General features: G+C 34.9%; 1 protein-coding gene across 50 annotated transcripts in view; it reads left to right on the plus strand.

Moving 5' to 3' along the window:
- Positions 1 to 15,344, plus strand: part of RIMS1 (regulating synaptic membrane exocytosis 1) — a 488,993-nt gene that overhangs the window by 227,595 nt on the left and 246,054 nt on the right. The window lies entirely within an intron of this gene.

The raw sequence follows: 15,344 nt of genomic DNA on the forward strand, positions 1-15,344 counted from the left end.
GTGGCTCGGTTCATCCTTAAAGATAAAATAGTAGTATGAAGGCCTACATGTGACCAAATTAGCATTAGTGACGACAATAATATCATAATGAAAGTTCATTTGCATAGTGTATCATTTGAAAATATCACCAGTTGTGGAGGCAGACATTTTTGGGTTAATGTTTATTAAGTACGTAATTTTGTTGCGGTCACTGTTCTCAGGTGTGTGTGTGTGTGTGTGTGTATTATATGTCTATATATTTTTATTTAATTAGACAGCCTTATTATTATTTTCATGTGACAGATGAGGAAATTGAGTCACAGTGCAATTACTCAAGGTCATCTTGAATTATTCCATGCTTCACTTGGAAAAGTCTGTTATGAAAAATCTGGGCACCTTAAAATCCAGGGCAATGCAAACAAACCACTTGAAGAGCTGATTTAAATGAAGATTTTTAGGCCTCTCCCCCAGAAATTTTGATTTGGTAGGTTTAGGATATGGCCTAGAAATCTGCATTTCTAGAAATCCTCAGGTGATGCCTATTCATGGGCCACACTTCAAGTAGCACTGATCCAAGCTACAATAATAATATTGTTGCATACTATCATGTTATATCCTAAGCATGAAAAGTGGTTTAGTGATCAAGTAACACCTCATTTATCCAAATTCAGCCTTCTACCAACTTCACGTTTCTGAAAAAACAGGTAAAAACCAGGAAGTAGGCAAAAGATGAGTGAAATTTCATAAATACTTTGACCGCATCTAAACAATTAAACCCATGCTATTAATTCATAAGAGATCCTAGTGCGCTCTTAGGTTATTCATAGCTCTTTAAAAAGCTGGATTTTATTGCTAGTCTTCAAATTTGTAAAATTGAATTAGAAGAAAAAAGAGAGCCTACTCTAGTTTAGCCGGTATCGTGGTAAGAAGTATCTGGTATCTTCAGTAGATAATCAAAACTAGAAAAACAGACACAAGAATTTAAAAATATAGCAGTCTGGGTCTATAACATTCACAATCCAGCTGACCTCTTGTGCATCTCAAATGGACTTGAGAATTTACAATTCTCAGGGGTTGTAGCATGTGCAAATGTATCTACTCCTTACAGGGATAGCTCTAGAGAGAGAAAAGAATATGGAATTTGGAGTCAGAGTAGTTTCAAATCCTAGTTCCTTCACTACTGGCTGTGGATGGCACTTAAGTTTTCTGCAACTAAGTTTTCTCATCCGTGAGGCCGTCAAAGAAACTACCTCCTTAAATGAAGTAAAAAAATAAAAATAAAAAAAAAGCAGGTGAGCAAGTTTCCTAGCAGGATACCTAGTGCATAATAGAAATCCAGGTCTTTCCCTTGCTATCTTCCAAGGGCATTAAGAATACTTAGGGTAGGATATGGAGTCAACCAGACCTGGGCTTAGATGCTGGCTTGCATACTCATTAGCTGGAAAACTTTAGGCAGGCTATTTGAACTCTCAGTGCCTCTGTTTTCTCCTTTGCAAAGTAGAGTTAATGTCTTTTTTTCTGGGTTAGTATAAGAATTGTTGATAATGTACATATAGTGTTTTGCTTATATTAGGCCTTCAATAAATAGTAATTGTAACATTATATTTGTCATTCCCAATATCTTCCTTTTATGACAGTATTACAAGTGTGTTATATACTTTGGAAAGATTTGTATCCTACATGGCAAAAATGACAATGTAACAAAAACAAATTGTGATCCAAAGGATAAATCTTTAGTAATTAATATAATTTATTCATTATGGTTCTGGTTGTTTATAGCTTCACTTATTTTTTTAAGATTTATTTATTTGAGAGAGAGAGAGAGAGAGAATCTCAAGCATACTCCTCGCTGAGCAAGGAGCCTGATACAGGGCTAAATCCCAGGACCCTGAGATAATGACCTGAGCCAAAATCAAGAGTTGGATGCTTAGCAGACTGTGCCACCAAGGTGCCCCTGTAGTTTTACTTTATACATTGATATTTATACCTTACCTTCACATCGAAAAATAAATATATACTCTAATATTTTGAATTTTTCTTGTGATATGTGTATACATGTATATGTGTGTGTGTATATATATATATATAAATTTTAAATTTTCCCACATTTTCAGTATTTCACATAGCTTTATGTCATTATTCTTAAAGCATTAGCTTGTATAGATTGATTTGGGGTTGGGGTTTTGACATCTTAATATGTTTTAATATTGATATTATTATCTAGGAAAATACAAAAAAACAGAGTTAAGAGCCAGAGCTTAGAAGTATAGCAGAATTAAAACCTGGCTTTTGTACTTATAAGTTGCGTGACTTAGGATGATCTACTTAACCATGCTGAGCCTCACTTTCTCATTTATAAGTGGGATGAGATTCCCTATTCTCAGTGTTTTGGGGATGATTACTAGCATTTATAATATGCTTAACATGATACACATTATAAATTCCTAATAAATGGTTGTCTTGTCTAGTTATTTTGTAATCCATTGTCACATTTGGTGGTGATATAATAAAACTGGATCACTTAGACTTCAATAATTTGGTTCTAAAAAGAAAAAAATTACTGACATTGTCCCTAGTCTCAAAGACATGATGGGTAGATAAATGAATACTAATAAGGGTCATAGATACTGTACATGTTTTGATTAAGTTAAAGCAGGAGAAAGAAAGGAATTGATTGACTCAGTTTGGGGGGAGATCAAGGAGGCTTTCAAGAATGAGATACTTAGTATAAGTTTATTTAGTTCAAGTAAAAAAATTTTATTAAAATTATAATGATGAATATACATTACAGAAGACTAGATCAAGATCCTGAAGAGAACACACATACAAACACCTGTCTAGCTACCTAAAATTATTTTAAATAAGAGAAAAATTAAAATACAAACAAATTCAGAACAAAGCTAGAATGTAAGATGTTTGATTAGCAGACCCTAACTTTTTAGATACTCTTGAAAGATAGAAGATCCAAAACAATTAACAAAAGCAAACAATATGCCAGCCCTAAACACAAGCAACAGAAAAATTATTACCAAGATAAAGCTAGAGAATTAATTATTATGTTAGGCGCTAGCCAATATAAATATAAAAGGGGAAAACTATCAGTGCAATTAATCAAACATCACTCATAATGTCAAGGACATTTGAGTTCACCTCACCTCCCAACTCTACTTCTATACATGTACAATTAAGAAAACAAGGCAGGAACATATTTGACTGTTAAGTTCCAGACTAACACTTTAACACTTGAGGACTGTACTCTAAGAAAATTTACTTATTTGAGGAAGGTGCTTAGAATAGGTGTCAGGGTCTGAGAGGGAATCATGGAGCCTGAAGTAACTTGGTATACAAAGTTGACATGGATAGGAGAGGAGAAGCAAAACATCTACATTTGAAGGAAATTCACAAGAGCATTCCACTATCAGATAACAGTCAATGTTGTTTTGAAAAGTGAAAAACTGGGAAATGTTTTTGTGTGTTTGGGTACAGGTGAGTGGTATTGCCATTTTCCAGGCCCATTATATGCTCAAGAAGGGGAAACAAAGCCAGCCAGTCAATGCACTCCCCCCACATACACTGAACAGTAAACTCTCCTGTTTAGAAGATGGGGACCCTTAGGAAATAACCTGATGATCTGCAGAAGAAATTTATGCCAGAATGAACAGAGATGATTAAGTGAGATTTGATATAACTCAAAGACAGATTAGCATACATTAAATAAAAACACTTTGCTATGGAAAGGGACTATGAGTGGATAAGGATGAGTTAGGAATTAAAACACTTTGCAAAAATCATTTTTAAAAGTCAGTGGAACTGATGAATAGAGCAGACAGAGCTGAGGACTGAATCAGTGATCTATAAAATAAACATATTTCACTGAATGAAGAGCAAAAGGCAAATAAAAAGTATGTTAGAAGAATTAGTCATACAAGGTCATAAAATTCATGGCAATGTTTTATTTTGTGCCTTGGGTGAGTGTTACACTGATGTTACAATAATGTACTAAGCTGTACATTTATATTCTGTGCACCTGGCTGTATGTGTGTTATATTTCACAATAAAAGGCTTAAGAAAGAAAGAAAAAGAAAGAAGAATTAGTCATAGATACTTAATCAAGGAATTCTAATTACAATTAATAGGAGCTGCAGAAAATGAGAAAAGAGGAAATGGAGGACATAAATACAAAACTAGAAGAAAATATTCCCAAATTGTTGAAAGTCTTGAATCTTGAGATTAAAAGGATATATGTCAGGTACTAAGAAAAATTATTGAAAAAAGAATTACACAAAGACACCGCCTTGGTGAAAATTTTGTTACTCTATATATGAAGATAAAAATCCCAAAAGGATTTAGGGGAAAAAAAGGGAAAGTTTATATACAAAGAAATTAAAATCAGATTGTTATCTGACATATCATTGACAGAATGTTTGAAGGTAAGCAAGCAATATCTTCAGTGTTCTGAAACAAAAGATTTCTGAATCTAGAACTCTCTGATAACTAATTATGGGTACAAAATAAATACATTTGGGACATAAAAATATTCAGAAAGTTTACCTTCCACAAACTTGTTCTGAAATAATCACTCCAAGATTTAATGCAACAAAATAATCAGGTAACATTTAGTATATGAATGTAAGGGTGGTTTAATAGCAGGAAATCTAACAACACAATTCAGTGCTCAAACAAGTAAAGGAGAAAATCATATAATCATATCAGTAAATAAATGCTTCAGAAGTATATGATAAAATTGACAGTCATTTCTAATTAAAATGTAGGAAAGCTAGAAATATAATAAAGTCTTTTAAATATGAATAGGAATATTTACCAAAAGCTAACAGCAATTATTATTCTTACTGATGAAACACTAAAACCATATCAATAAATATTAGAGCTTGGGATAATTACTATTATTATTTAATTTAGTCTTAGACATTTTGGTGAATGTAATAAGAAAATAAAATAACTTGCATAAATGTGGAAAGAAAAAAAAGGTATCTTATTGCTAACTAGGATTGTATACCAAAATGAAAATGAGAAATTTAGTAAGGTGGCTAAATATAAAATAAATGTGGCAAAACCCAATTGGTATGTACCATAATTTATTCAATATTCTTATTGTTTCAGGGTTTTTTCATGCTAAGAACACTACAGTGAATATCCTTAGGTATATATCCTTACATTCTTATGTTTTATATCTTGGAAATAATATTCCAAATAATAGATTTTCCAAACTACTTTCCAAAACCACTTTAATAATTCAGAAATGTTTGATAATACATTTTCCCCATATATGCACCAGTAATAAATACTAATGTTCTTTTTGATTCCTGTCAACATAATGCATGTAAGTTAACATTTGATTATTAATTTATTATATTAGTTTGATTTTCATTAAGCTTATGTATTATTTCATGTATTTGGGGCCATTTGGGTTTGATTTTCTGAGAATTGCTTATTCACATCCTTTATTCATTTTTCTGTTGGTTTGTCTTTTTCTTGTCAATTTGTAAGTACTCTGTATATTAAATACATTAGCATTTTATTTGTTAAATGCATTGCAAATATATATTTTTTCTTAATCTATGTTTTGTCTACTCATTTTGTTTTGCTTTCAGAGCCTTGTTGTATTGCTCTTCTGTGGTAAAATTAAGGTGCAAAGATGTGTGCCCAAATTAAAGTGTATATATGATCTAAGTGATGCAAAATCATATGTGAATCTGTGCATGTATGTGTATGTGTGTATAAAAAGTACAAAAAAGTTTGACTTTGAGACTCTACTAAGTTGTAAGGATATCAATGACATATTATTTTTAAAAAAGTTGCTGAGTAATGTGTATATTTCTTTTTTTAAACCAACTTGAGATATAATATACATATAAAATTCATTGCTTTGAAATGTAGGATTCAGTGTTTCTTAGTAACTTTACTGAGTGGTGCAGCCATCATCGTGAATCAGTTTATAATATTTTCATTCCCCCAATAGGATGCCTCGTGCCCATTTGTAATTAATCCCCATTCCTGACCCCAGCTCCAGCACCACTAATCTACTTTTTTTCTCTATGCATTACCTTTTCTAGACTATTTAAATAAATGAAAATCAAACAATTATATATATATATATATATATATATATATATATTTGAAAATAGGCTCACATATGTTTTTATTGAACAAGGAGGAAGCTGAGTAGGGATACACATCTGTCTGTTGACATTGGTTAAATCAGGATTGGGGTGAGAGCAAGGGAGGCAAAACAAAACCAAATAAGCATTCTTGAAAACAGAAGTATAATCCAGCAAAAATATATATATATACAGAGAAAATTCACATAAGGCATATTTCAAAGAGCACAGAAACACATTAATGAAGACCAACTATAATGTGCAATAAAGTATCATTTCACCATGAGCTCAACAAAAAAGCAGAAGACCAATGACATTGGGTGTTGGTTGGGGATTTTGAGAAAATGGCTATTTTCATATTTTTCTGGTGAGAGTCAGTCCGGCTTGTTTGTTTGTTTGTTTGTTTGTTTTAGTCCAGCTTGTTTTGAAGGAATTCTTTAGCACATGTCAACATTTAAAATGAGTTTACCATGAGCAATCCTACTTTTATATTTTTAAATTCTAGGGAAATTGCATATGAACAGTATTGTATTTTATAATAGCTAAATAAAAACTCATATACATATGTACATACACATGTGTGTAGGTATGTATAACTCACACACATACACCCAGAGTATACAGTGTTGGAAGCTGCGTATGAGGAGAGACTGGGCTATATCAGGACCTATACAGCCCTGCAAGAACTGCCTCTCCACCACCCTCTCCCAACTTGATCTCATTTCCTATTACAATCCCCTTCACATAATGCCCTCTACACACTGGCCTCTTTGCTGTTCACAAACCAAGCAAGGCCTACACTTGCAGTTTCCTATTCCTGGAATGTTCTTCCTTTATCAGTCTGACCCACAGCTATGCCTTAGTTCAGTTGGTTCCTCATTAGAGATGTCCTTCCTGAAAACTCCTAAAAAAGCACTCCCGCCTTCTACCCCTGCCCCTCCCTGGCCCTTTCTTCCAATTTATGTTTCTTATAGCAGTACCTAACATAGCATGTATTGTCAGTGTATCTTTTTACTGCCTGCTTCTTTCCACTAGATTATAAGCTTTGTGATAATGGGGACTTGCTTTCCTATGGCCTGATTAATACCTGGTACTTAATAGACACTGACTAATATTCGTTGAACATTAAATGAATGAACTAGATCATAATAGTTATCAGATATTGGATGAAAGGCAAATTTCAGATTTGAATTCTAATCTTTGTTTATTTTTAATTCTTTATTTTTATTGTTTTTTTTCAAAAAAGAATGTATTTCCCTCATGTGTGCATTGCTGTTTTAATAAATTATTTTAAGAAATCACAGATCAAATACAAATCCATCTACCTTTCCAAATTAATCAAGAAAACATTTTTAGTTACATTCTTCAAATTACTTAAAGTCTGAGTTTAAAATAAATAAAAGGCCTTCATTTTAGATAAGGTAAGAAATTTGAAGATTGGTTTAAGGTAGTGCATAAATAGTAATGAAGGAAACAAGTTAATTTATTTGTATTTACTTTTGTGGGATAGATACAAACTGGGACAGCGTCCCTTCATGCTATGCTAGAGGAAAAATGTTTCTCATTTTTATGAAATCTGATTTGGGACTAAGTGGAGCTATACTGGTTTAGCAAACTGTCCTAATTAGTGATCTATAATAAACAGTGAAGACTTCCTTAATTGTGACATTTTGATTTTAAAAAAATCATGGGCTATCTGCTTTTTTTCCTTAGAAAAAAAGATTATTTTCTTCCTTTTACATCACTGTTTTTAAATGTGTCATTGCCAGCAAGAAACACTGTTGCTCTAGTTTATGTGTAATCCTGTCTACTAGTAACAGAATGAAATCAGAAATTATGTGAGTAGCATCAACAGTTAAATGGAGAAAAAGCAGCCTGTGGTGAGGATATCTAAATAGCTAATCGGTTTAAGTTATTTCAGCACATTTAGAATTTTTACAGAATGCTTTATTATGTTGCCTGGAAGAAGTTACAAAGCATTAGGGAGAGCAAATATCCTTATTACATAGTATGATACATTATGGTTTGATATTTCCACCTGGTTTGATTATTATACTTAAAACTTAATGTCTTAAGCTCCTTATAGTGGCTATTGGTATTTCGTTTGAGTTTGTGGGAAAAGGTGCCCTCATTTCTCAAACAAGAAAGCAGATCCCTGCTATGTGTGGCAGCGCTCTTGGACCTCTCAGAGCCCAGAGATGTTCAGATCAGGAATTAAGGCACCCAGAGGTAGGTTTCCCATCGTCAGGTTATCAAAGATCAAGGAACCATCTTATTTCCTATTTGTATCTCTGTCCTTAAGAGCTACCAACATTTAGGTAATATATAAAGTATAACTATTTCCCTGTTGTCATATAGATGAGAAGATATACTGCTCAGTAAAAGTGAATAGTCCTCACCAGAGTTTTGATGTGCGAAAAGAAAGTTGGGAACAAGCCAACGAGGAGAGAGGAATCATTCCTTAGGGTGATGATGTTCCCTCTCCTTCCTAAGAATAACAGAAAAAACTTGATGGTTTACTAATTTGCCATTTGATGAGCAGTAGGTTATCTATATCTTGTATTTTGGGGTGGGTGTGAATTCCAATATTGCCAACAATATCTTGAAGACTGTTCTGCACATCTTCTAGGAATAGGTAATTTTTCATGAATGTTTTCATTATTAGAGAGTTTAACTATTTGAAACCATTAAAAAGTTAGCTGTCAAATAATACAATTATGGAGTTTGGATAAAGATTCACTGACAAGTGATATGGCCTAAGAGATGTATGTCAGGAATTATATAAGTAAAATGCTAACCCTTGTCCTGCACCAGTGATACAGTGCAGGTCAGCTGTGTATGGTCATCAGGGTGCTGTTAATAGAGAATAGCTCCCAAGCAACTTCCTATGCTATTCATTTTCTCAATTCCCTAACCCCAAAAAAGTTTAAATATACTTCGAAGCTATGAGTACTTAAATCAATGACTAGTAGGTCTTAGAATCCATTATTATCACATTTGGTAAATTAGAGGCTACATTTTTAGACAAATCTATCATTAAAAAATTATTTTCCCAGAGGATGATAGTGTCGAATGGTGGCCAATATGCCTAATATTGGAAAGAGTAAAAATTTCTTTCAAACAAAGAGGAATGTAGGGGGTCCTAAGTAATTTTTCCTCACATTTTGACATTTTATAAAATTACTTAAACTTTTTTTTTTTTTAAAGATTATTTATTTATTTGACAGAGAGAGACACAGCGAGAGAGGGAACACAAGTAGGGGGAGTGGGAGAGGGAGAAGCAGGCTTCCCGCGGAGCAGGGAGCCCGATGCGGGGCTCGATCCCAGGACCCTGGGATCATGACCTGAGCCGAAGGCAGACGCCCAACCGACTGAGCCACCCAGGCGCCCCTAAAATTACTTAAACTTTACTACACAATTTAAATAGCCCATGGAAGACTAAATGCCGACATTTTAAAATTTTAAATAGGCATTTAAAGATAGTGAAAAATAATTCCTGGTGTTATATCTTAAATATATGTTTTTCAGAATTTAATGTGTTTAGAGTAGCGTTGGCATAAAGGAGGCTGGTGATAAAAAGGGTAAGTCACTAGTCTTGGGTTAAAATGGTCTGATATCACCTTAGTTGAACTGTTAGTTAAATGTGTCACTGGGGGCAAATAATCTAAATTTCTTTTTATCTATTTTAAATAGTTTCTTTTCCTGGGAAGTGATGATGGGCATTGAATTAGGTGGGCTATAAACCTCCTTCAAGTTCTAACACTCTAGTAGTAAAAATATTTATAATTTATATACTTTTCATAAAATATTTTACATCACACTTCTTAAACAATTATTAAAAATTAAATTCTACATTTGCCTTAGTTTAGTGGGTCTTTTAAAATTGTGTATGTTTTCTAAGAGATCACTATTTTAAAATTTGTAAGCTGAGTATGTGGGAGGGAATTTAATTCAGCCTCTCATTAAATATCAAGCACTATGCTAGCTACTCTACATAAATCATCTCTTTTAGCCATGTATCTATTTATATTTTTACATATATATCATGTTAACTATTATTGTCCTTAATTTATAGAGGAGAAGACTTAAGCCTAGAAAGCTAAATTGACTTACTGTATTTCAAAAATCAGCAAATCAGGTATGCCTAACTCTAAAAACGATGCTTTTCCCCACACTGTATCATTTTAAATGAAAATATGTTCTTTATACCTTGGAACAAAATATGAGCTCTTTTGATGTCATTTTAAAGTGATTCTGACAGAAAGTAGCAGATAACTAAAAAATAATCGGTATGTATTTTAACAAGTTAGATAGTAAATTTCTTGCCTATAATATAACATCTTTCATTTCCTGACAAAAGTATATAACCATTCGTATTTATTTCTGAAATCAGAACTTACCCCCAGATCATATATGAATAATAAAGGAAAAATAGGTTTGCGGACTTTTCTCAGTGTGAAATCTATGTCAAATAACATTTTTCCATATGTATAGAGAAATGAGGTTAACTCCAGCTTAATATTAAGCAGGAATCATCTTGCAATGACAGGTGTTTCTGCTATGTTATGATATCATTGCCAAGGTAACTAAACAGAGCATCATAAAGAAGGAATTACGTTAGGTGTGAAATAAACAGCAGGAGAGTACTTTATAAAACTTTATAAAACCTTGAAAATGGATGAGATTTTTGGTAAACCACCAGCAATAATACATATGGAATTAGGGAGGAAATCAAAAATTATCTAGTACGTGAAGTACATAGTGAAAACTTGGCCAATGTGAATTTATTAGAAATAGGAGAACTTATTCAAACAGCCTTCTCTATGGTACAGTTTTATTAAGCAAGCTATTTTTTCAAGTTCTTTAATGACCCTGTTTATCTTAGTTGTGATATGTTGGTGTGGAGTGGATAAACTTAAGTGCAGAATATAGTGCTAATGGTGATTGGTATGTGTGTGTGTGTGTTTATGTTTTCCTTTTTTTTAATTGACAACTGTTTCAATTTCTTTCTAACATGTAGGCTAGTCATAAAATGCTCCTGAATATGATGCTTTCTCAAAACTAGGAACATAAAGATATGTAATTTCTTTTTAGGTATGTGGTTGGCAGTGGTTTCTTGGAGAAAGAAAGACATCTTAGAAAACTGGGATGTGGAATTAGTTTTGTTTAGATTTCAATTAATAAGGCATATCAAAGTAGGAAGTTGTTTAAGTGCATAGTTTTGGGGAAAAGATAACCCATTTTAATTGGGTTAAAATTAAAATCAAAAGCAAAATACTGAGTTGACAAAGTCTCAATCATGTGGCCCTGGTATTTGAGAAGAGTGGCCAATTTCAGACAGTAGAAAATCTTAGCGGAGAGATGGAATAAAGAGGCTACCAACAATGGAATGTAGAAATGTGTATAGAATTTCACATTTCTGTAGTCTTAAGATTGTGACTCTGAGGACAGGGAGAGAAAGACATTAAGTTGAAACATTCGTGGGGTATCTCGGTGGCTTAGTCAGTTAAGCGTCCAGCTCTTGATTTCAGCTCAGGTCATGATGTCAGGGTTGGGAGATCAAGCCCCAAGCCCCATGTCAGGATCCATGCTGGACATGGAGCCTGCTTAAGATTCTCTCTCTCTCTCTCTCTCCCCCTCTGCCTCTCCCCCTACTTGCACACACACTTGCTTTCTCTCTCTCTCTCTCTCAAAAAATTTAAAAATTGGGATGTCTGGGTGGCTCAGTTGGTTGAGCACCTGCCTTTGGCTCAGGTCATGATCCCAGGATCCTGGGATCGAGTCCTGTATCAGGTTCCCTGCTCAGGAGGGAGCCTGCTTCTCCTTCTGCCTGCCACTCCCCCGCTTGTTTGTGCACGCGTGCTCTCTCTTTCTCTCTCCAACAAATAAATGAATAAAATCTTTAAAAAAATTTTTAAAAAGTTGAAACCCTATGATGAACACAGGGTTTTGCTTATCTCCCATCATGCCTTGTAAATGTTCAGTTGATGTTCAGTGCTGCCTATGAAGATCAAACCCCAGTTTGAGCAGAGGATGGCTCTGGTCTATGACAAAGGGGACATAACTAATTTTCCATGGCCGTAAATGCTGCTTCTTCATTATCATATTTTGACATCTTTTCTGCTAGAAGTATGACACTCAACAACAAATGACACATTACTGAATAAGATCCCTATTACTTGATGAAAATTCTGAGCCATCCATAGCTTTTGGCAATTAAAGGATAACAGAAGGATCCTGAAAATGGTGAGAGAAAGGATAGGGAAAAATGAAGAAAGAGAAAGTCAAATATAACTAAAAATAAATGTGTCCTGGGCCACAGTTTTCTGGGCACAAATTCATGACTGCCTGATGTCTTCCACTGTAGCAGGTGATGCAGTCAGACTTTACAGCAAATCATTATCCAAGCCTGTTTAAGACACAGCAACAACAAAAAAGGACAATGATTCATTATGTATCTAGTAAGTACTATTCAAATAGTTGCTCATTAATAAGGTAATCTAAAACCATATATACCTCAGAATGACTTCTCACCAATGTATCAATAGTCCAGAATTTCAGAAAAGTAGTTAAAATACACTCTGTCAAGGAGTAAACAGGAGGAGTGTAAGTCTACTAACTCTTCCCTGTGTAGAGTAGGAATCTGACATGGTAACTCTAAAGGATGTGGTTTCTGTACCTTGAAATATCAGGACATGAAATAAGGAATCTGAGGCATGAAGACTTTCTGTTTGTGAGTAAAAATATTAAAGCATATTTGACCTCTGCACCCTCACTAATAATAAGTATATTAAGTGTAGAAAAATCTCTCAAGGTAGAATAGCCAGAATTGTTTGCCTTACTGGTGATCTAATGTTTCAGCCTAGTTTTGCAGGAACTGAAGCGAAAGAAATTGTGAGGTAATTGTTCTTTTTGTTTACTCATCACTCCTTATTCCCAGGTATGATTTTCCTGTCTTTCTGTTTTCCTTTCCATTCCACTTCTCAGGTTCCCATTCTTGATATTGTCTTCAAATTAAGGGCATTTGCTCTTAGATGAAGGGCCACGGTGTCCAGATTATATTATTGCCGCTTGAAGCCCTTTTCTGCTTTTAATCATTAGGACCTTAATAATGACAGCCAGAATTATTGTTATATTTGGTTGAAATGGACCATAGCGCAGCCATAAAGGCAGCTGAAAATCATTTTAGTCTAGGATTTTTGAAAGTGCCTAAAAAGTTGGAAGGGCATATATTCTATTTTAATGGAAAAAGTGACCAGTGACATCAGGATAAAAGTTGAAAAATATATTATCAGAGTTTAAAAATTACAACAAGAGGTCTTGAGAGGTTTTCTGATTTTCTATGAGCACCTTCATCACAATCTGCTTATATTAGTCTTCTGAAAATACTCTTTATGGGGAAGAAAACATGTCATCCTCATTATCTGAACTGTATCTGACACCTCTTACTGTCAGTAAATTCTTCCTTATCTCAGAGGCTAATTCTTGCCACTGCAATATGAGCTTATTGTCTTTACTACTATCTTCTACTGTCACCAGGAAGAGCACTCTCTTCTCTCTCTCCCCTCATCCCGTCTCCCTGTCTCTCTCTCTCTCATAATGTGCCATTACATATACGACAGGACTTTCTTCATAAGGAGGGATAGCATGAGTTGGATGGGAAATTCTTAAGCCTCATATTTCATTTACTTACTAAACATTTTATAGCACTTACTATGTGTCTCGCATTATTTCAAGTACTTCTCAAATGTTAATTCATTTAACCCTCACAAGAAAACTATGGTGGAGTTACCATTAGCGTGCTGTCATGAGCATGCTGTGAAGACGCACACGAGTTGTGTCTTTCCACAATGTCAGCTTTATTCAATCATAAAGCAAAGTTAAATCACAATTCTAAAGCAGGTTCAGGATTCCGAACTCAATGACAATTTACCATGGGATTAAACTTGGCTTCTTACATAGCACACAGAGCAGGACAGAAGACAAGCCACACAACAAACAAGATAACAGAGGGTACAGGAAGTTAACGAACCAAACACAAAGTCAGTCTGTGGGCGCGCAGTTGAGATAAGGCTTTGGTCTGGTCCGGGTCAGCTCTCAGCACTTACTGCTTCTAATGTTCCAGCAGTGAAGGCTCTCGGTTCTGTTTGGGGATTATTTGGTCTGACAGTTTGCTGCCAAATTCCTCCCCTTTTTGAAAGGGATTTAACTGGTCTTGGAACCCTGCAAACCTCCTCTGGTTCTGCTCATTATCAATGCTGGGGTGTCAGCTGATGTTGGTCCCAGCGATATCTCCGATATCTCCTAGCTTCAGTACCTTAACTGCTTGCGTCATTGCTTGACACAGGCTCCTGCTTGACATGAGAGACTCCATTTTGCTCTCTCCATGTGCCTATATTATGGCAAGGAAACTGAGGCACAGGGAGGTTGGGTAGCTTGCCCAGGATCACAACTACTGACAAGTAACAGAGGTGGATTTTAGCCACTATGCTATCCTCTTCACTAAATCTTCGGTGCTGTGGAAATGGGGTTCGGAGCAAATGGTCAAGAAATAATTCTTGAGACATCTTTGGTGCTAAAAGGTGGTTTTATTAAAGCATGAGGACAGAGAGGGGTTGTGACGGGTCACCGTCACTTTCAAGTTGGGAGGAGGTTAGGGATAGTGTAAGTCTCTAAGGAATTTTGGAAGCAAGGTTTCCAGGACCTTGAGGGGGCTAGTTATTGTTAGGAAAATTTCATTTATTACCATCTAATAAAACCCTAGTCACGAGACACTTCAGATGTATATCTGTGGGCCGTATGCTTGGGGGATGTTTGCCAACATATATCTTGAGGGGGGTAGAGATAAAGGAAGTTTCCAAAGGAATTTTTTTTTTCCTTCCATTTTTTTTTTAATTTTATTGTTATCTTTTTTTTTTTTTTAAAGATTTTATTTATTTATTTGAGAGAGAGAGCACATGAGACGGGGGGAGGGTCAGAAGGAGAAGCAGACTCCCTGCTAAGCAGGGAGCCCGATGCGGGACTCGCTCCCGGGACTCCAGGATCATGACCTGAGCCGAAGGCAGTCGCTTAACCAACTGAGCCACCCAGGCGCCCATAAATTTTATTGTTATCTTAATCACCATACATTACATCATTAGTTTTTGATGTAGTGTTCCATGATTCACTGTTTGCGTATAACACCCAGTGCTCCATGCAGTACGTGCCCTCTTTAATACCCATCACCAGGCTAACCCATCCTCCCAC

The sequence above is a fragment of the Leptonychotes weddellii genome, chromosome 8 (genome assembly GCF_054177405.1).
Source record: "Leptonychotes weddellii isolate Sample4059 chromosome 8, ASM5417740v2, whole genome shotgun sequence".
Classification (NCBI taxonomy): Eukaryota; Metazoa; Chordata; class Mammalia; order Carnivora; family Phocidae; genus Leptonychotes; species Leptonychotes weddellii.